We start from the raw sequence: 23,052 nt of genomic DNA on the forward strand, positions 1-23,052 counted from the left end.
CTCGGTAATTTACAAAGAAAAGACATTTAATGGACTCACAGTTTCTCATGACTGGGGAGGCCTCACAATCAAGGCTGAAGGCAAAGGAGGAGCACAGGCACAGTTTACCTGGCAGCAGGCAAGAGAGTATGTGCAGGGGAACTGCCCTTTATAAAACCATCAGATCTTGTGAGAGTTATTCACTATCACAAGAATAGCATGGGAAAAACCAACCCCCATAATTCAATTACCTCCCACTGGGTCCCTCCCATGACACGAGGGAATTATGGGAGCCACAATTTAAGATGACATTTATTGAGTATTTACTATGAGCTGGCACTGTTTATTCTGAAAGTGTTTTACATTGATTAACCTATTTAATTTCCACAACACTATGAAGGAAGTTCTATTATGGTCCCCATTTTGCAGATGAAGAAACAGAGGCCTGGAGAGGTACAATAACTTGCCCAAGTTCACACAGCTAGTATGTGGAGATGTCAGGTTCCAAATGCAGGCAGTCTGACTTTAGGCAGATACTCTTATCCTGGCTGGAGTGCAGTGGCATGATCTTGGCTCACTGCAACCTCTACCTCCTGGGTTCAAGCTATTCTCCTGCCTCAGCCTCCCAAGTAGCTGGGATTACAGGCACCTGCCACCATGCCCAGCAAATTTTTGTATTTTTAGTAGAGATGGGATTTTGCCATGCTGGCCAGGTTGGTCTCAAAATCCTGACCTCAGGTGATCTGCCCACCTTGGCCTCTCAAAGTTCTGGTATTACAGGCATGAGCCATCGTGCCCAGCCTGCAGCCCTGCTTTCTAAGACTTCTCTTCAGGCAGAACTCTCTCCAACACCTGAGGGACTCCATGTCCAGGAAACATAGTGGGGGACTTGAAGCTGTCATATGAACAATCTTGTCAGGCAACTTTCTTCCTTCTGGTTGGCAGGCACCTCTGTATCCTAAACTTGTCCCCCACCTTCTGGTTTATGCCAAGAATTCTACCATTGCCAATTAACTCTTTTGTCTTAACATTTTTTTTTCTCAGAAAAATTGCAGTTTCTTCAAGGAAAGGCCAGCCATAAGCCTTAGGGCATATCAATGCAGGGTTCTTCAGCTGTTTCTCTGAAAATGGCTATGGAAGGAAGGGGGAAGGAAGGAGGTTCAGGAAGACTAAACTAGGAACTTTGAGTTTGTATCTTAAGTGAATGCAAGTGAATGAAACAAATATAAAATCTCACTTAGTAATAATAACAGCAAATATTTAAACACTGTTTGTCTCACATCGGCTCTATGAGAGAGGTAAAATGTTAGCCCCTTTATGGAAAAACTGAGGCCCTGAGAAGTTAGATAATTTGCCTAAGCTTGTTAAGCTAGTCAAGAAGAGAGCTAGGCTTTAAAGACAGGAAGTCTGGCCCTAGAGTTCAAGTTCATAACTACCAAGTCATGGTGCCCCTCCGTACATCACCTCTCATTCCCTCCATGAGTTTTTCCTGTTGGGAGTGAGAACAGTCCACAGAGCTCAGGCAGCAAGTGGACATCAATAGAAAAGCTCCCTGAAGTAGCTACATGGTAGGTTCTCTGGACCTATTCCCTATGGGGAGGAGTATTGTCCCCACAAGGAGCCCATGGCAGAGTTAATGGGTGAATGGCAGATTTGGACTTCCCTCACCAATTTTTCTGTAAGGATCATTGCTATTTGAGTGGTGAAGTGCAGCTTGTTAAACCAGAGGGGTTCAGGATCTACAGAAAAACTGATATGACAAGACAGTTTTTATTGTCAGCTGAATAGCAGCAAAGATTGGCTGATTTGTCTGGGTAGGCAAATAAGTCCACAGGCGAACTTAAGTACATCACAGAACCTCAAAAATAGATCAGACTTTAGAGAGTCATCTGGTCCAACCACTTATAAAACACTGGAATTGACTCTAATCAACCCCCAACCCTCCACAACACATATATATCACCAGCAAGCAATAGTCTAGTTTAAAAGCCTCCAGGAATGGAGAGCTCACTGCCTCCCAGAGCTGCCATTTTTGTCTGTTGAGTACAATTTAATCCAGTTGAATAAGAGTGGATTTTGTGTCTGTCAAAAGCTCACCACTTAAGTGGCTGGGATGGAGAATTCCCAACACCTCTAACAAAGCCTCTGTCCCTGAGAGGTCATTGGCATTTAAGAGAAAAAAGGGTTCCAGATTTGTCCTGGGATGCAATAATGAAAAACCCCATTGGCTACATGAGAAATCCCACATTCTTCCTGGAGTTCACTGATTGAGCAGGCTGCAGGGAGCTTCTGGGCTGAGCTTTTAAGGCATCTTCACTCTACCTCACTGCTCTTTGTCTGGACTCTGGGTCTCCCCTAGGATGGGACTCCTACAGTAAACCTGACAAAGGATTGCAAGTAAGGATATACTTGAAGTCCAACCTTAAATCACAGGGCTCTCTGGGACACAGCTGGGAATCACAAGCCAGGCAAACCAGCAGGTAGAAAGGGGACCTCTCTGCAGCAGCAAACACATTCCAAGGCCCCAAAGAGAACAGGTTACAAAGCAGAAAGAACTGTCTCAGAACCAGCACAAAAAGGATTTAGGCATCAGCCTCCTTAGTACAAACTCACCCTTCTCAGAGGCCTCAGCACCCCAAAGGTCACATTAGCCGATATCCTTAACTATAATAGTCAATACCAGTTATTGAGCACTTACTCTGCACCTGGCCAGGTGCCTTGTACTTCATTTGCATGATCTCCTTTAATTCCCACAATATCATTGAAAGGTAGATGTTATTGTTTTCCTCATTCTTTAGACTCAGTGAGGTTAGGTAATATACCTAAGGCCACACAGTTGGTAAATGGCAGGGCCAGAATTTTAACCAGAACTGGAACCGAGGCTTTCCTGACTCCAGAATCTATGTGCTAACTACTTTGTCATGCTACTTGTACCAGTGAAGCTTCTACAGCCACCTTGAATCAATTTTTCACGTTGCCCTCAGAGCTACCATCTTGCTCAAATTTCCATTTCTACTCAAAACATTCAGTGGTTCTGTTTTTGCTTTTACCACGAAGTTCAAGATCCTAAGAGTAGTATTTAAGGCCTCCTCAATCTGACCACAACTTACCTTTCAGATCAATTTTCTATTACTTGCATCATCTATCCATGCCCCACCCCACCTCCTTCTCATTCTTCTTTATCCACTGGCGTTTTGATTTGTATTTGTATTTTTTTTCTTACTCCCTTCTTCTTATGCTCCAGTCATGTTGGATGATTCATCATTCTATGAAAATGCCACACACACCTCATCCTATTTTTGCTTACACTGTGTACTCTGCTTGCAAATCTCTTTCTGAAGTACCCTTGTTTTTTACTTTATAATGTTTTCACACCCTCTTGTGTTACAGTTATTCCTGCAAGAGTGCCTCTCTCAAAACAGAAAACTATTGGAACCTACTGAAATAGTGTCAATTATAACTTGAGACCTAAGTGTCCAAAGAGAGGCTGATGGAAAATATAAGCCATAGGCCTTCTCAATCAGAACTCAAAGCCTTCTGTTGAAATCTGTGGCTGAATGAGGGGCGTTGTAGGGCTAGAGATTGCTCAGCCCAAGGCCTTGCCTCCTAGCTATGGTCTCTGGCAGGCCTATGTAATAACAGTAAGTGTAATCCAGGAAAGGGAGGAAGAGAAGCCCAAGAGAGGCTCCAAGAGATCTGACAATCTTGTCTCATTCACTTCTGAATGTTCCCATCAGCTATTTCACTTCCTTTGTGGTTGCACCCATTCAAAATACCTCAGTCTTTCTCCAATCTTCTCAAAACCAAAGTTTACAAATATTTTAGGAAAATCTCCCTCTCTCTCTGTCTCCCCCCCTTTTTTTTTTTTTTTTTTGAAAGAGTTTCACTCTTGTTACCCAGGCTAGATACAATGGTGTAATCTTGGCTCACTGCAACCTCTGCCTCCCAGGTTCAAGTGATTCTCCTGCCTCAACCTCCCAAGTAGCTGGGATTACAGGCACCAGCCACCATGCCCAGCTAATTTTTTTGTGTGTATTTTTAGTAGTATTTCACCATGTTGACCAGGCTGGTCTCAAACTACTGACTGACCTCAGGTGATCCACCCGCCTTGGCCTCCCAAAGTGCTGGGATTACAGTCATGAGCCACCACGCCCAGACTTAGGAGAATCTCTTTGAAAGTAGATTGCATGCAACAGCCCAGAGGAATCTCAAAATTTTAATGCTGACCAAAAGAAGCCACATACAGAAGAATACATTCTGTATCATTTCATTCAGTGAAATTCAAGAACAGGGAAACTAATCTATGATTTGAGATGTCAAAATAGCAGTTTCCTTTGAGGGAATGTTGACTGGGTGGAAGCACTGAATGAACCTTCTGGGATGCTGGAAACCTTCTCTATCTTGATTTCAGCGGTGATTATACGGATATGCATATGTACGAAAGTTTACTGAGCTGTACACTTAATGTTGATGCACTTCATTATATGTGTGTTATAACTCAGTTTAAAAAATTAAAACTCACCGCTTTCTCCGTTCTTTCTCAAATCAAACTTTCGAAATCTTTTAAACGATTTTCCTGTGTGTCTTTTGAGGGCAGACTATATCTCTAAATCACAAAAACAACAAAAACTTTCAAAAGAGAAACAATGATTCCTCTTTCAGATCCACATACAGCTTAAGACATGGTTGGTCAAGATGATTTGAAGCTTTTGATCCTGAAGATTAGAGTTACAGAAAACATTGAGTCCCACAGAAGCTCCAAGAGCGGGTAAGTTAAAAATTTTAAATTTGATAGGACCAGATGACCTCTCAGAAACACCATTCCCCATCTCTCCTCTGCTCCTACTCATCCTTAAGCTCAGCTGAAATGTCTCCCTTCTGCAATGCATTCTCTGATCTCTTTTGTTCCCCACACTCTAAAACAGAAGTCATCCCAACTAGTTAGTAGAAGATCATGGATTGGAGCCTTGGTACATCAAAGTGCAGTCTGCAGACAAGCAGCATAGTTATTACCTGGGAGCTTATTAGAAATGGAGGATCACTGACCCCACTCAGACCTACTAAATCAGAATCTGCATTTTAACTTGATTCCAGGGTGACTTTGATGCACAATAAAAATTAAGGAGCAGTCTAAGAGAGCTCTTACTCAAATTTAAAAGCACTTCCAAATCACCTGAGGCAATGCTTACAATTGCATCCTGGATCCTACCCTGGAGATTTTGATTCAAAAGTTCTAAGACCAGGTGTCTGGATTGTGACGAAGCTGGATTTTAATGTTGACAGGAAAGTTGGCTCAAACTTGAAGAGCATTTGCTAACAGAGACAACCCCACAGATAGTAACTGAGTTCCTCACTAGTCCCCAGAAGACTAATGAATAAGTATGAATCATAATTTGAGACTTAGCTATCCAAAGAGAGGCTTATAGAAAAATTAAGTCATAGGCCTTCCCATTTGGGACTCAAAGATGCCCTTTGCTTATAGCTTGGGGTCCCCAGAGAATCCCATGTCAAGTTCTCATCTCCTTTTGGCACTTTCCATACATTTCAAACAGGAGAAAACCTACCTATCCCAGGATCTCAGCATCTCAGATCAGAGACTATTCCAATAAAGTTTTAATAACAAGTGCCCATGGTAAGGGCCAAAAGGAGTGAAAGAACACAGCCACCTGTTACTGTGGGCCAAATCTCCCTGGACAACTGAAGCCACCAGTGCCTGAAGACCTCTGCCATGCCTGGCATCCTGAAGTCTGAGAGCATGTAAAAGGCTCAACAGGAAATACTAGTCAATGTTAGGAGCCACTCACAGGCTGTTCAAAGTGGCAACATTCAGAATTCTCATCCGTTGTTGATATCAAGTAAAGAATTTCATTAAGTATTCAACTAAAGTGGCCAGTTATCAGACTGACAAAAATGGAAATGAATACTAATGCCCAGAGTTGGTAAGAGATTTTTAAAAAGAAGACACACACAACTAGGGAGAGAATAAATCAGGATAGAGTTTTTGGAAGCCATTTTGACAATACATATGCTGAAAGGGAGGTACTAAAGTGGGGTACTTGGGGTATCTTGGAGAAATTCTGAAATGACTTAAAATCTGATTGAGAATAGACTCCCCTACGTTTTTGCCAATTATATTGGCTAAAGCTGTAAAGAATGAGAACTCATATCTTAGTTCCATTTGTGTTGCTATAACAGAATAGCACAGACAGGGTACTTTATAAAGAAAAGGAGTTTATTTGGCTCAAAGTTCTGCAGGCTGCAGAGTCCAAGAACATGGCACCAGCATTTGGCAAGGACCTTTGTGCTGCATCATTTCATGGAAGAATGTGGAATGCAAGGAAGTGCAAGGGAGAGCAAGAAAGTAAGAGAAGGCCAAACTCGATTATATAACAACTCACTCTCATTATGATATTAATTCATTCATGAGGGCAGAACCCTCATGGCCTAATAACCTTTCAACGGCCCCACCTCTTTATACCATCACAATGGCAATTAAATTTCAAAATGAGTTTTGGAAGGGACATTCAAATCATACCAACAGCCATTGCTGGTGACAGTATGAAGAAATAAGCACTTTTGTTTACTACTGATAGCATTGAAATTGGTACACCCCCTTCTGGAGAGTATTTGGGAAATAATTGTCAAGAGCCTTAAACATGAGTGTTCATGCTAATCTAGCAATTCCATTCTAAGAATTTATCCAAAGGAAATAATTTAAAAGGTATGAACAGATGTCTACACAAGGATGTTTGTAACAGTTTGTGTGTAATAGTGAAAAATGGAAATAATCCAGGCCGGGCATGGTGACTCATGCCTGTAATCCCAGCACGTTTGGGAGGCCGAGGTGGGTGGATCACCTGAGGTCAAGAGTTTGAGACCAGCCTGGCCAACATGGTGAAATCCCATCTCTCCTAAAAATACAAAAATTAGCTGGGTTTGGTGGCACATTCCTATAATTTCAGCTACTTGGGAGGTTGAGGCATTAGAATCACTTGAACTCAGGAGGTGGAAGCTGCAGTGAGCTGAGATCACGCCACTGCACTCCAGTCTGGTGAGACGTCATCTCAAAAAAAAAAAAAAGAGAGAGAGAGAGAAAAGAAATAATCCACATGGACAACAATAAAGAAATTATGACACACCCATATAGTAGGATCTCATGTAGCCATGGAAAATGTTATTTCAGTGAATTTTTATGAATATATAAAGATGTTCACAATGTATCTTTAAATGAAAAATTGGTGTGTATAGTAGGATACTGTTTTTCAAAATATCCGTACGACTTGTTAGCATAGGGACAAATCTGGTGTGATAGATGTCGACAGTGTTTAGTCCTTACATGGCAGATTTAGAGAGGACTTTAAAAATTATTTTTGCTTAACTAACATAGAAACAGAAAACCAAATGCCACAGGTTCTCACTTATAAGTGGGAGCTAAATGATGAGAACACATAGAGAGGAACAGCACACACTGTGGCTTATTGGAAGGTGGAGAGTGGGAGGAGGGAGAGGATCAGGAAAAATAACTAATAGGTACTAGGCTTAATACTTAGGTGAGGAAATAATCTATACAACAAACCTCCATGACACAAGTTTACCTATTAACAGACCTTCACCTGTACTGCTGAACTTAAAATAAAAGTTAAAAAATTACTGTTGCTTTCTTACATTTTCAAATTTTTCCAAAACAAACATGAAATTTTAGTAATATTTTAAAACAGTAATTCTAATTACCCTGGCTGATATTCCTTTAGTTTTTGAAAGAATTACTATTTTTTCATTACATATAAAAGCAGGAAACTGAGAGTGAAGTACAGTTAGTAGTCCTGTCACTTTTGTGGACACTTGTATTTAGATCTGATTCATACTTAGATGACATATCCTTCCACCCCAGTGACTCCCCCAACCATCAGATAAACTACTCACTGGGCTAGACCTCAGAGGTCCCAGACACAGCCTCAGAGATTACAGGGCAGGGCTGAAGAAAACATAAACAAATGGGCATCTTTGGGAGTCAATAGAGATGCTGAGGGGACTTTATGAACTTGAGTCTCTGAAACCTATATGAAAAGCAATAATTCAGGAGTGGAGAGAGCTGCTGTCTCCCAGTAAGCCATGAAACACTCAGCCCCATGCACCCAGACTAGGGCAATGCAGAGAGGATGGCCAAAAAAGAGTATTGTCATCAATCATCCCCAGCATGACCCTTCTGTCACCTCCAATCTTACCAAGAGCTTTACTTTTTAAACTGCTGGTCATGATCCATGGGTGGGCCATGCAATTACATGTAGCATTTAAAAAAAAATGCAATAGAAAGAAAAGAAATGGGTTGAGGTAGAGATAGGATAATACATGATAGAAAATGTAGGAGTGTCTCCCAGGTAGTAAAAGAGTAAGTATGTTGTGAGTGTGTGTGTACCAGTGGTGACGTTAAATGTATTACTCTGGGGCATGGTCACAAAGTTTGGAAGTTGAGAAACTGGAGATTTTGTATCTAGATGCTCCTGCCCACTATACTGCAAGGAGTTGTCACTTGAAGCCCCTAACCCAGATCTGTTCCCTGTCCTCCACTTTAGATTCATTGATCAGCCTCTTTATTCACCCAGGTATCTCTTGACTGATCCTGACTTTTTAAAAACAAAGACCATATGCCATAGATGTTTTTTCCTGAGATGATCAAAAGCCTATGTAAAATACCTATTAAGTGCTCCCCATAATCAGAGAAGAATGCTTGAATTTAAGGTACATTTTTTCACACTTATTTATGTACAAGGGATAGATGAATTTTATTACAAAAAATCATATTTACCATTTCATATGTACAAGGGATAGATGAATTTTATTACACAAAATCCTATTTACCATTTCATACTTTTCTAAAATATTCACTTTTTTTAAAACATCTTGAATGATGATTATTACTAATAGTATGTTTGGCTTACAGAAAAGAAATTCGTTTATTAAGTTGCTAGTAGTTTTTAAAAACTAAAGATATAACTGGATCGAGAAGTATAAGAAAAATTAAGCTTAACAAAATATCTCCTGGACTCAGTTTCTGAGCAATTGCCCTACAGTCTATAATTATGAATAAAATACCCTTTGAAAAGACCTCATTAGAATCAGAGAGAAATGAGAACAATAGGGTAGGTATTACAAAAGACTGGTTTTTCTCAGATAATTGTTTTTAATAAAATGGCAAAAGTGTAGAAAACACCAGGCAACTATAATTAGGATAATAATCTATTGTTCTACAGGAATATGTACCCTGTTGTCTCTTCTATGGGAAAGCAACAAAGAAAATGAAGTAAAATATGGGTGAATACATTTGAAGATAGTGACACATAGAACTGTAGAGGTCATTAATTAATCTTTCCTTTATGGCTGAACCAGCCAAATAACCGAGAGTGGACGTATCCTGTCTGCAGTCTCTGAGAGAACTTTACTTTTAGAGAGAAGCCCAAGGAGACTACAGAACTGCTTTCAGATACGATGATATATTTTCTGTTTGTTTCTATTTATGTGCTTAGATAGAATGATATTCAAATACTAAGTATCTTTTCTACACTTTTAAATTCTATTTTTTGTCAGTCGTTAAGTGTGTGACCCTATGATTCATTTCTTTAGTTGGGAGAAATTCCAGGAATGGTGGATCCATGAAGCTGGGTCTTAATTTGATCATGGCTTTGACAGAGATGTGTTTTCAAAACAGGATACTTAATGATATACAACACAACTCAGTGAAAGGATCTGATTTTCATTACCATTTTCCAGATTAAAAAAGAGGGGAGTAAATCAAGCTATCTCCCCAGCTCCGGGCTGGGAAAGAGAGGAGCACCTTCGCCCCCAGAGTTCCTATCCCCTGGCTGTTCCGGAAAAGAGGACAGCCAGACCTTTCCCTAGTACCTATGGAAGAGCATGCCCTTGTCTGTCCCAGAGACACTGCCACTGTGTGATGGACCTACAGGCCTGACATGAAGGTTATGCCAAACAAGTTTCAAAAGAGGTCCTTGCCTGCCAGGCCACAACTCTTTCTTCTCTCTTGAAGCTATAGACCCTCAAAAAGCAGTTTGCTTTCCTAGGTCCTGACCATCCTGATTTAAGTAAAAATTTAAGTATTGGCAGTATTGTTCAGTAGTTAATAGCACAGGCTCTGGAGCAGGACTGCGTAAGTTCATGTCCTCTGCTATCTACAGCTGTGGGATCTTGGTCAATCCTTTAACTTCTCTGAGCCTCAATTTATTCATCTGTAAAATGGGAGTGAACATAGTGAATATTTCAAAAAGCCGTGATGTGGATGAAATAATTAAATGTAGGTAGAATTATTAGCCTAAAACATAATGAGTATTTAATAAATATTAATTATTTTTATAATTGTCATCAACTAGTGGGAATATTCATCTCCCTTCTTTTTCAGTTGAACAGGAGTGTTGGGACTTCCTAAGGAAGAACTAAGTGACCATCACTCAAAAAGAAGTTACAGTGGTTGGTTTTCCATATCAACAGAATCTTCACTGCCTCTTACATTACGTGACTCCTGCCACAACAATGTGCACACAACACATACTCCTACATACACACACTCACCTGGTGGTACAGTTAAACCATTAGGTTGGTGCAAAAATAATTGCATGTTTTGCCATTTAAAAGTAATGGCAAAATCGCAATTACTTTTGCACCAACCTAATAATGTCAACTCAGTTTGCTATGAGGGCCTTGAATTGAGGGCAGGTATGTGTGTGTATACATATGAGTGTGTCTTTGTTTGGCAACGTTAAATAAATGGATCTTTGACTGGGCATGGTTGTTCATGCCTGTAATCCCTGCACTTGGCGAGGTTGAGGCAGGTGGATCATTTGAGGTCAGGAGTTGGAGACCAGTCTGGCCAGCACGGCGAAACCATGTCTCCGCTAAAAATACAAAAATTAGCCACATGCCTGTAATCCCAGCTATTTGGGAGGCTGAGGTAGGAGGATTGCTTGACCCTGGAAAGCGGAGGCTGTAGTGAGCCGAGATCGTGTCACTGTACTCCAGCCTGGGCGACAGAGAGAGGCTTTGACTCAAAAAAAAAAAAAAAAAAAAAGGAGCTTTGCTTTGAGGAGAGTCCTTTGAGCTTCTCCAAGTATGTTGGATTCCCTTCCACACCTTTGCTGCCAAATGGAGGCATTTCCATTTGAAGAAGAAGCATTTCACTTCTGCTTCAAACATTCCCAGAATGAACTCACTATGCCCTGAGGCAGCAAAATCTATCTTTAGCCAACTCTTATCGCTTTTAGATTTTGATCTAAAATCTGCTTTCTTCTAGCTACATTTAGATCTTAGGTTGGCCTCCTCAGGAGCCCTAACAGCACAGAGTAAAATAATGCCATTTACATCATGAACATTAGCAAGGAAAGTCTTATTCCTTCCAAAGGAAGGGATGGAATATTTCTGATACTGGTGCCTTGGATGGGCAACTGTTTATCTTGAACCCGAATCCCTGCTGGTCAGGGCAGCTCCCTTGGCTTTGTATCCCCTCTAGGAGCAATTTTCCACTTCATTGTTTTCCTGACTGCTCTAGGCCCAGCTTGGGTACACAACATCCTCTGTCTCACTTGACCTGACATGGGGTTTTCATTGTGGTCCCCTCAGAAATACAGGTTGTTGTGACTCACCTTGGGGTATAAATACTGATGGTCAAGAGCCCGGAAGCCTAGATTTTTCAAGAAGCAGCAGCATTACCTCTCATTCCCCTACCACACACACAGTTTGGCAGTGCCATATTCCCCAGACTGACCCACAAGCCGCTTGGGCTGCTCCCTCTTTAAGTGCTGTTGATTTGGTTTAAGCCCGTTAGTGATCATTTGCCCATCACTGCTGGCAAATCCTAAAGCTGGTGGATTGCTGAGGAGGAGGGGAACACAAATGCGTGCACATGTGTGTGTTTCAGTGGTGGACGGTATCACTTGCACCCATGAATGGCAGCTCTACTTCTGTATTTTATGTTCCCAATTTCCTTCTAAACTGTAATTTCTTTTGATCTCGTATCAGTTATATATATATATTTATTCCACACCCTGCAAATTTATGAGGTCATTTTAGTTGCTTAAAATACAACATTATCACAAGCTTTCTTATTATTTAATTAACACAATTATATAGCAGAACATTGGCCATTGCACAGTATCAGCTCCTGCTGCCCTAGAAAGACTTCATAACCAAGTATTAAAGGCATTTTTCCGGCCGGGCGCGGTGGCTCAAGCCTGTAATCCCAGCACTTTGGGAGGCCGAGACGGGTGGATCACGAGGTCAGGAGATCGAGACCATCCTGGCTAACCCGGTGAAACCCCGTCTCTACTAAAAAATACAAAAAACTAGCCGGGAGAGGTGGCGGGCGCCTGTAGTCCCAGCTACTTGGGAGGCTGAGGCAGGAGAATGGCGTAAACCCGGGAGGCGGAGCTTGCAGTGAACCGAGATCTGGCCACTGCACTCCAGCCTGGGTGACAGAGCAAGACTCCGTCTCAAAAAAAAAAAAAAAAAAAGGCATTTTTCCATCTTTTCTACCTGCTGTGGAAAGGGAGCAAGTTTTCATGCAGCTCTCCAACTTTTAAACAGTAACTTTTTGGTTAAATAAAATAGTGTTTCTAAATAAACACTCAGCAATTTTGTTTTTTAAATTGAAGAAAGGGATGGAAAGGGGGACTAGAATGTATTGCATCTCAGTGATGTGTTAGACGTTTTACTTACATAAGTAGTAAAATGTCCAAGAAGAGTTTTGTCTAGTAAAAATAAAGGAATATTTTTATTTCCCAATGTTAAGAAAATGAAATACATTATTAAACCTCAGTTGTACTTAAAATCAATTTATACCATAATTTCTCAGGGTTGGTTTTGGTGAACACTAGTACTTTTAAAAACTTTTTATTTTGGCTGGGTTCGGTGGCTCACGCCTGTAATCCCGGCACTTTGGGAGGCCGAGATGAGAGGATCACGAGGTCAGGAGATTGAGACCATCCTGGTTAACACGGTGAAACCCCATGTCTACTGAAAATACAAAAACAAAATAGCCAGGCGTGGTGGTGGGCGCCTGTAGTCCCAGCTACTCGGGAGGCTGAGGCGGGAGAATGGAAAACAAAACAAAACAAAACAACAAAAAAAACTTTACATTTTGAGTTCATTTCCGATTTATAGAAGAATTGCAGAGTGCAGAGAATTTCTGCATATTGTTCAATTTACCCTCTCCTGATGTTAACATCTTATATAACCAGGGTAAATTTGTCAAAACTAAGAAATTAGCATTAGCAAAATGTAATTAACTCCAGACTTTACTTGGATTTCACCAGTTTTTTCACTAACGTCCTTTTTTTCTTTTCCAGGCCCCAATCCAGGATCCTACATGGCATTGAGTCACCAAAGCTTAATCTTCCAATCTGTAACAATTTCTAGGTCTTTCATTGTCTTTCATGACCTTGACACAGATGGACACTAATTTTTTTTTTTTAGACGGAGTTTCACTCTTGTCACCCAGGCTGGAGTGCAATGGCATGATCTCAGCTCACTGCAACCTCCATCTGCCCGGTTTAAATGATTCTCCTGCCTCAGCCTCCCAAGTAGCTGGAATTACAGGCATCCACCATCACGCCTGGCTAATTTTTGTATTTGTAGTAAAGACAGGGTTTCACCATGTTGGCCAGGCTGGTCTTGAGCTCCTGATCTCAGGCAATCCACCTGCCTCAGCCTCCCAAAGTGCTGGGATTACAGACGTGAGCCACCACGCCAGGCCTAAGTTTTAAAAGTCTACTGTAAAGGAAAAAAGGAATTCTGTGGTCAATTATTTCTTTTTTCATTTCCTAAACACATGAAGGAAGTATAAATCAAAACCATATTGAGGTATCACCTCTTTCTTGTTAGAATGGCTATTATCAAAAAGATAAAAGATAGACAAAATGTGTTGACAAAGATGTGGAGAAAAGGTAGCCCCTGCATGCTGTTCATGGGAATGTAAATTAGTACAGCTATTAATGGAAAACAGTATGGAGATTCTTCAGAAAAATTAAAATTGAACTATCATATGATCCAGCAATCCCTCTTCTGGGTATATATCCAAAGGAAATAAAATCAGCACCTCATAGAGATACCTGCACTCCCATGTTCATTGCAGTGTTATTCACAATAGCCAAGACATGAAAACAGTCTATCCATTGATGGACAAATGGATAAAGAAAATGTGATAAACATACACAATGGAATATTATTCAGTCTTACAAAAGAAGGAAATCCTGACATTTGTGGCAACATGGATGAACCTGGGGACATTAAGTGAAATAAGCCTGACATAGAAAGACAAATACCACATGATCTCACTCATATGTGGAATATAAAAAAGTTGATTTCATAGAAGTAGAGAGTAGAATTGGTGGTTACTAGAGGTTGGCATGGATATGGAGGAGGGAAGGTTGGGGAGATGTTGCTCAATGGGTACGTAATCATAGATAGGAGGAGTAAGTTCGAGAGATCTATAGGACAGTATGGTGACTGTAGTTAATGGTAATATGTTGTATTCTTTAAAAAGGCTAAGAGAATGGATGTTAAATGTTGCCATAGCAAAAATTATAACTATGTGAGGCAATGAATTTGTTAATTGACCAGGTTGAACCATTCCACAACGTACATATATACGCTTCAGAATATCATGCTGTACACAATACATACAATTTTATGTCAATTTTAAAAATAAAGAAATTTGAAAAAATAAAGACTTCCTAGAGACTAGAAGAATATGTTAATATGTGTTATAAACATTCAAGAGGGACCTACAATATGTAGCACTTCCTAAACATTTGGCCACAGAGGCCAGGCTTCACAGAGCCTGTCTTGGGACTAGGGCTCTGAGGAATCCATAAGGATTTTTATTAGAGTAATCTCCTGCCTGCTCTTCCTATCTCTAGTTCTGTACACATTCCTTCCATTCCCCAGTCAACCACTGCAATGAGCTTTCCAAAGTGCGAAACTGCTCCAAAAACTTTATGTAGCTTACCCTCAGTTACAGGACTGGAACTCAAATGCTGCAGCCATGCGTGTCTTCCTGCAGTCCCCTCTAAACATTGCTCTCCAGACACACTAAGTGCTCAGGTATCTCCCAAATCTGTCTCTGGCCTTTCAACACTCGCACTTTGCCTTTCATTACCCCACCTTTGGTCTATCAAAACCCATGTCATCCTTCAGGCTCATTATAAATGTTACCTCCCCTCTGAATCTTCCCTCCCTCTACCACTCCTCCAAGCCCAAGCTCAGAATGAATCTCTCCACTCCTGGTTTTTATAATCGTATCTACTTGCATCACCTACAGCACTCATCTCATATTGCCGCTTATAAGAGTTAGCTGCATGTGCAGGCCCTGCCCTGGGGTGTGAGCTCCCTGAAAGTAAGAAATGGACCTTGTTTGCCATTAATAGCTCACTCCTGATTTTGTCCTTTGCACAAAATAGGGGCTCATTAAGTGCTTGATGAATGACTGAACAAAACTCTCTAACACTTTATACTTTATTTATTTATTTATTTATTTATTTATTTACTTTGAGACAGTTTCTTGCTCTGATATCCAGGCTGGAGTGAGTGGCTCAATCTCAGCTCACTGCAACCTCCACCTCCCAGGTTCAAGCAATTCTCGTGCCTTAGTCTCCTGAGTAGCTGAGACTACAGGCATGCACCACCAAGCCCGACTAATTTTTGAATTTTTTGTAGAGACGGGGTTTCGCCATGTTGTCCAGGCTGATCTTGAACTCCTGACCTCAAGTGATCTGCTTGCTTCAGCCTCCCAAAGTACTGGGATTACAGGTGTGAGCCACCGTGCCCGGCCAACACTTTACACTTTACAAGTCTCTCATTTAAGACTCACAATAACCCTGTGAAGAAGGAGTTATAATTATTTCCAGTTTACAGTTGAGGAAACTGAGACACAGATTGGTTAAGTGACTTGCCTGGGTGTCATGTAACTAATCAGGTATTGAGCAATATTTCCTGATTCCAGTCAGTAATTGTATTCCCTTTAACCTCTCCTTATGACCTTCTTGAGTAAGTGAGCAAGTGGACATCAAACATTACGCATCTACCGTGTACTAAATGAGAACTAGGATATGGGTGACCCAGAAATGAATAAGAATGGAGGAGCATTTATGTTAGAACAGATAAGAGTGGCATCTTTTATAGACAAAAACAGCCTGACCAGTGAAAGGCAGTAAGAAGTTAAGAGGATAAGAAATAGCTTAGAGGCAGCAATGAGTTGGTGGCAACCAGAGGAAGAGAGCTACTGGTTGTCAAAGATCAGGCAAGCTCGGAAGAGCTGTGTCAAACTGGAAATCTGTTCAGAGACAGTGATGAAGCCAACACTCTTTGATTGCCTAAAATTGGCTGTGCAGAAATGGATGGCAATGGAGACGTTTGCTACTGGGGAGAGAATATACTTTAAATTTAATGAGGACAACTCCAGAAGCCCTGCTGATTCCTGATTGATAAGTACCAAGGCGCCTCACTTAACTTGCAGGCACAGCTGTCTGCACTGAGCTTCGGTTGGGTATTGGGCAGCAGTTTGACCCACAAGGAAATAGTGCCTTTTTGCCTGTTTGCATTTTCACCTCCTGGATGGCAAGTGGGAAAAGGAGCAAGCCCACAGCCTTGCAACCTACCGAAAGGTTATTTTGTCCAAGGCAAATGTTGCCTATTGAATTCTCACCAGCCTGATTAGAGAGGATTATTCTGAAGGTCTGTGAAGCATCTAGTAACCAATCTTCCTATTTTTGAATAGCTATCGAATGGATAATTTCCATACCCATTATCAAAATGATATGCTGGAGGTGAAATTTAGCTGTATTGTATTTGATCAGTAATTGCAGAAATGTTTCCCTCAGATTTAATGCCTTATTGGCAGCAGGTCTCCCTACAGGCGCAAAAGACTTTGGGATACTTTCTGGTTGACACACATGCTTTATTATTGCAATATTTTTGTTGCAGTGGGAGGGAAAAACAGGATTTATTTGGGCATCTAAAAATTAACTGAAAGTTTCTTTATCCACCTCACGAGAGCAGCATTTGGCAACACAGCATTTTCCACTAGTAACAGTAAGTGAATAATATATCTCCTCATCACCCAAGCCTCAGTGCTCTGAAACAAGAGCAGACCCCGAGGCTCCCACTGGCCAGCAAGTCCGGTGACAACAGCCATTCATTCAGGTCCCTGTTACCAGAAATAAGTGGACAAGGAAATGAAGGTTGAGAGATTCGACTATGGAATGGTAACTCAATTCCTGAGGTTCACTTCATGCCTCCGCATTGCAAGATTCTAGATCAGCCACTGCCAACAGATGTAAAATGCAAGCCACATAGGTAATTTTTATTTCTCCAGTAGTCTCGTTAAAAAAGGTAAAAAGAAACAGATGAGATCAATTTGAAAATACATTTTATTTAACAGAATATATCTAAAATATTATCACTTTAACATAAAAGCAATATAAAATTATTAATAAGAAAGCATCAGCTGTAGTAGATGTGGAGAGGGACAAGCAATGGGTGGGGCCCTAGGACTCCCAAGATTATATGCCCTTTGTCTTCAGCTACCAGAGAGGATAGGGAAGGACCATCAGGTGGGGACGGGGCTAGGCATGTCTGAGCTCAGACTCTCTTTGGGCGTGTCTTGCTTTGGCTGCTGAGGGGGATGGAGGTGAGAGTCCCAGGTCTCTGGAGTTGTGTACCTAGGACTACTATGGCTGCTTCTGCTGAGTCATGCAGGTTGTCAGGGAGGTCAGGGAAAGCAGGCAGTCACAGGCCTCACCTAGCTCCCACTCAAACCGAAGGACTGGTCCCACTCCCACCGCGTCCCCAACAGCCCTGAGTCTGTTTGCAGGCGGAGGCCGAGATGGGCTTGAAAACTTGCCGAGGCTTTCTGCCTCACAGCTGCAAAAGGAAAGGGCTTTAGTTCTTCCCCTGCCTGTGAAGTCTGCATGCTGGATTCACACCCTCCCCAGAGTTCTGGCCAGGAGGCTTCTCTCCCCACCCACTTGAATTGTTACAAAGTTCAGCTAGAGAATTCCTTCTCCCTGTGGAGTTTTACACCCTGCTCCTCTGGCCACTCTCCCGATGGATCCCTGTGGTGCCAGGTAGGAATGGTCTGCTTGGGGAACCAGGAAGCTCCCAGGGCATTTCTGCTGCTCCGTTTACCCCTGTATTTTGCTGGGCTTGGCTCTCTAACTTGACTCAGCTCCAGGTAAAGTGGGAAACTTCTCCTGCAAACAGATCTTCAGCTTCTTCGGTGGGGGCGCACGTTCGGGAGAGGAGGGTCTCCCTTTCCCACTTTCGTTGTTGGGTCACTAACAGTATTTGGGGTATCTCCCAGGTCCTGCAGGAGCAGTCCGCTTCCTTCAGAGGGTCTCTGGGTCCTCTCAGGATTGCTTATTTGTTCTTGCAGTTGATCTGAAGCTAAAATTCACAATGCGCACAACCTATCAAAACCTCTGGGATACAGCTAAGGTGGTGCTAAGAGGAAAGTTCATAGCCCTAAATGCCTACATCTAAAAGTCTGAAAGAGCACAAGCAGACAATCTAAGGTCACACCTAAAGGAATTAGAGAAACAAGAACAAACCAAACCCAAACTCAGCAGAAGAAAGGAAATAACAAAGTTCAGAGCAGAACTAAATGAAATTGAAACAAACAAACAAAAAATACAAAAGACAAATGAAACAAAAAGCTGGTTCTTTGAAAAGATAAATAAAATTGATAGACCATTAGCAAGATTAACCAAGAAAAGAAGAGAGAAAATCCAAATAACCTCACTAAGAAACGTAACAGAAGATATTACACCCGACACCACTGAAATACAAAAGATTATCCGAGGCTACTATAAATATTGTCACGCACATAAACTAGAATACCTAGAAGAGATTGATACATTCCTGGAAAAATACAACTCTCCTAGCTTAAATCAGGAAGAATTAGATACCCTGAACAGACCAAAACCAAGCAGCAAGATTGAAACAGTAATTTAAAAATTACCAACAAAAAAAGTGCAGCACCAGACGGATGCACAACAGAATTCTACCAGACATTCAAAGAAGAATTGGTACCAATCCTTTTGACACTATTCCACAAGATAGAGAAAGAAGGAACCCTCCCTAATTCATTCTATGAAGCCAGCATCACCCTAATACCAAAACCAGGAAAGAACACAACCAAAAAAGAAAACTACAGACTGATATCCTTGATGAACATAGATGCTAAAATCCTTAACAAATACTAGCTAAACGAATCCAACAACATATCAAAAAGATAATACCATAATCAAGTGGGTTTCACAAAAGGGATGCAGGGATGGTTTAACATACACAAGTCAATAAATGTGATACACCACATAAACAGAATTAAAACAAAAATCATATGAACATCTCAATAGATGCAGAAAAAACATTCAACAAAATCCAGCATCCCATTATGAGTAAAACTCTCAGCAAAATCGGCACACAAGGGACATACCCTGTCTCTTATACACATCTAGATGTGTATAAGAGACAGGTATAAGACCATAGTCACCAAAACAGTGTAGTAGTGGTATAAAAATCGGCACATAGGCCAGTGGAACACAGTAGAATACCCAGAAATAAATCCAAATCCTTACAGGTAACTGATTTTCGACAAAGCAAACAAAAACATAAAGTGGGGAAAGGACACCTTATTCAACAAATGGTGCTGGGATAATTGGCTAGCCACATGGAGGAGAATGAAACTGGATCTTCATCTCTCACCTTATAGAAAAATCAACTCAAGATGGATTAAGGACTTAAACCTAAGACCTGAAACTATAAAATTCTAGTAGATAATATTGGAAAAACCCTTCTAGACATTGGCTTAGGCAAGGATTTCATGACCAAGAACCCAAAAGCAAATGCAATAAAAACAAAGATAAATAGCTGGGACCCAATTAAACTAAAGGGAACACTTCTACATTACTGGTGGGAGTGTAAACTAGTAGAGCCACTATGGAAAACAGTGTGGAGATTCCTTATATATATAACCAGTATATATATACACACACACACACACACACACACACACACACACTCACACAATGGAATACTACACAGCCATAGAAAACAATGAATTAGCATTTGCAGTGACCTGTATGAGACTGGAGACTATTATTCTAAATGAAGTAACTCAGGAATGGAAAACCAACCATGGTATGTTCTCACTGATATGGGGAGCTAAGCTATGAGGATGCAAAGGCATAAGAATTATACGATGGACTTTGGGGACTTGGGGGGAAGAGTGGGAGGGGGGCAAGGGATAAAAGACTACAAATATGAGACTGGGAGCAGTGGCTCACACCTGTAATTTCAGCACTTTGGAAGGCCGAGGTGGGCAGAGAATCACCTGAGGTCAGGAGTTCAAGACCAGCCTGGCCAACATAGTGAAACCCTGTTTCTACTAAAAATACAAAAATTTGCTGGGCATGGTGGCACACACCTGTAATTCCAACTATTGGGAGGCTAAAACAGGAGAATCGCTTGAACCCGGGAGGCGGAGTTTGCAGTGAGTCGAGATCACGCCACTGAACTCCAGCCTGGGTGACAGAGCAAGACTCCGTCACACACACACACACTCAAAAAGGCTACAAATGTGATGCAGTGTATACTGCTCAGGTGATGGGTGCACCAAAATCTCACAAATCACCACTAAAAAACTTACTCATGTAACCAAATACCATCTGTATCCCATTAACTTATGGAAAAACAAAATAAAATAAAATAATTAATTAGATAACTTTCATCTTTTTTTTATACTAACTCTTTGAAATCAAGTGTGTATTTTACCCTTATGGCATATCTCAATACGAATTAGTCACATTTCAATTTGATGTGTCTACTTGGCATTAAAAACTCTTGGCCAATTTTTTCCACTGAATTGACTGAAAGAGCTGGTATTTTGGCCAGTATGAGACTAGTGGCCACTGTATTGCACATTGTGGGTCTAGCTCCAGTTACATACCAGGGATTGCAGTTTCCAATTACTCACTGATTTGAACTGGTCCGTATGGTTTGCTCTATCCCTAGGGAAAAGCTCAGATTGTCCTCACCTTTTATATGGGGCTCTGTCCTCATTCTATCCTATGCAGACCCTGTCAAGGCTGTCAAATCCAAGCATCAAAATCATCTGCTGACAGTCAGGGCAAGTAACATTGCAAAATAATTATTTACGCAAGAAAGGAAAAGGCAGATCCCCACATCACTTTCAGCAGGAAAAGAAGATAGAAATCCAGGCAGCTATACAGCCTCCCAAGTCTAAACCAGGAAGAAGTCGAATCCCTGAATAAACCGATAACAAGTTCTGAAATTGAGGCAGTAATTAATAGCCTACCAACCAAAAAAAGTCCAGGACCAGATGGATTCACAGCCGAATTGTACCAGAGTCACAAAGAAGAGCTGGTACCATTCCTTCTGAAACTATTCCAAACAATAGAAAAAGAGGGACTCCTCCCTAACTCATTTTATGAGGCCAGCATCATCCTGATACCAAAATCTGGCAGAGACACAACAAAAAAAGAAAATTTTAGGCAAATGTCGCTGATGAAGATCCATGAGAAAATCCTCAAAAAAATACTGGCAAATCGAATCCAGCAGCACATTAAAAAACTTATCCACCATGATCAAGTTGGCTTCATCCCTGGGATGCAAGGCTGGTTCAACATACACAAATCAATAAACGTAATCCATCACATAAACAGAACCAATGACAAAAACCACAGGATTATCTCAATAGATGCAGAAAAGGTCTTCCACAAAATTCAACACCCCTTCATGCTAAAAACTCTCAATAAATTAGGTATTGATGGAACATATCTCAAAATAATGGGAGCTGCTTATGACAAACCCACAGCCAATATCATACTGAATGGGCAAAAACTGGAAGCATTCCCTTTGAAATTGGGCCCAAGACAAGGATGCCCTCTCTCACCACTCCTATTCAACACAGTATTGAAAGTTCTGACCAGGGCAATCAGGCAAGAGAAAGAAATAAAAGTATTCAAAAAGGAAGTTAAATTGTCTCTGTTTGCAGATGACATGATTGTCTATTTAGAAAACCCCATCATCTCAGCCCCAAATCTCCTTAAGCTGATAAACAACGTCAGCAAAGTCTCAGGATACAAAATCAATGTGCAAAAATAATAAGCATTCCTATACACCAATAACAGACAAACAGAGCCAAATCATGAGTGAACTCTCATTCACAATTGCTACAAAGAGAAAAAAATACCTAGAAATATAACTTACAAGGGATGTGAAGGACCTCTTCAAAGAGAACTACAAACCACTGCTCAAGGAAATAAGAGAGGACATAAACAAATGGAAAAACATTCCATGCTCATGAATAGGAAAAATCACTATCATGAAAATGACCATATTTTCCAAAGTAATTTATAGATTCAATACTATCCCCATCAAGCTACCACTGACTTTCTTCACAGAACTGGAAAAAACTACTTTAAACTTCATACGGAACCAAAAAAGAGCCCACAAGCCAAGACAATCCTTGGCAAGAAGAACAAAGTAGGAGGCATCATGCTACCTGACTTCAAACTATACTACAAGGCTACAGTAACCAAAACAGTATGGTACTGGTACCAAAACAGATATATAGACCAATGGAGCAGAGCAGAGGCCTCAGAAATAACACCACACATCTACAACCATCTGTTCTTTGACAAACCTGACACAAACAAGCAATGGGAAAAGGATTCCCTGTTTAATAAATGGTCTTGGGAAGACTGGCTAGCCATATACACAAAACTGAAACTGGACCCCTTCCTTATATCTTATGCAAAAATCAACTCAAGATGGACCAAAGACTTAAATGTAAGACCAAGGACCATAAAAATCCTAGAAGAAATCCTGGGCAATACCATTCACCATTCGGGACATAAGCATGGGCAAAGATTTCATGTCTAAAACACCAAAAGCAATGGCAACAAAAGCCAAAATTGACAAATGGGATCTAAACTAAAGAGCTTCTGCACAGCAAAAGAAACTATCATCAGAGTGAACAGGTAACCCATA

The sequence above is a fragment of the Mandrillus leucophaeus genome, unplaced genomic scaffold (genome assembly GCF_000951045.1).
Source record: "Mandrillus leucophaeus isolate KB7577 unplaced genomic scaffold, Mleu.le_1.0 Scaffold456, whole genome shotgun sequence".
Classification (NCBI taxonomy): domain Eukaryota; kingdom Metazoa; phylum Chordata; class Mammalia; order Primates; family Cercopithecidae; genus Mandrillus; species Mandrillus leucophaeus.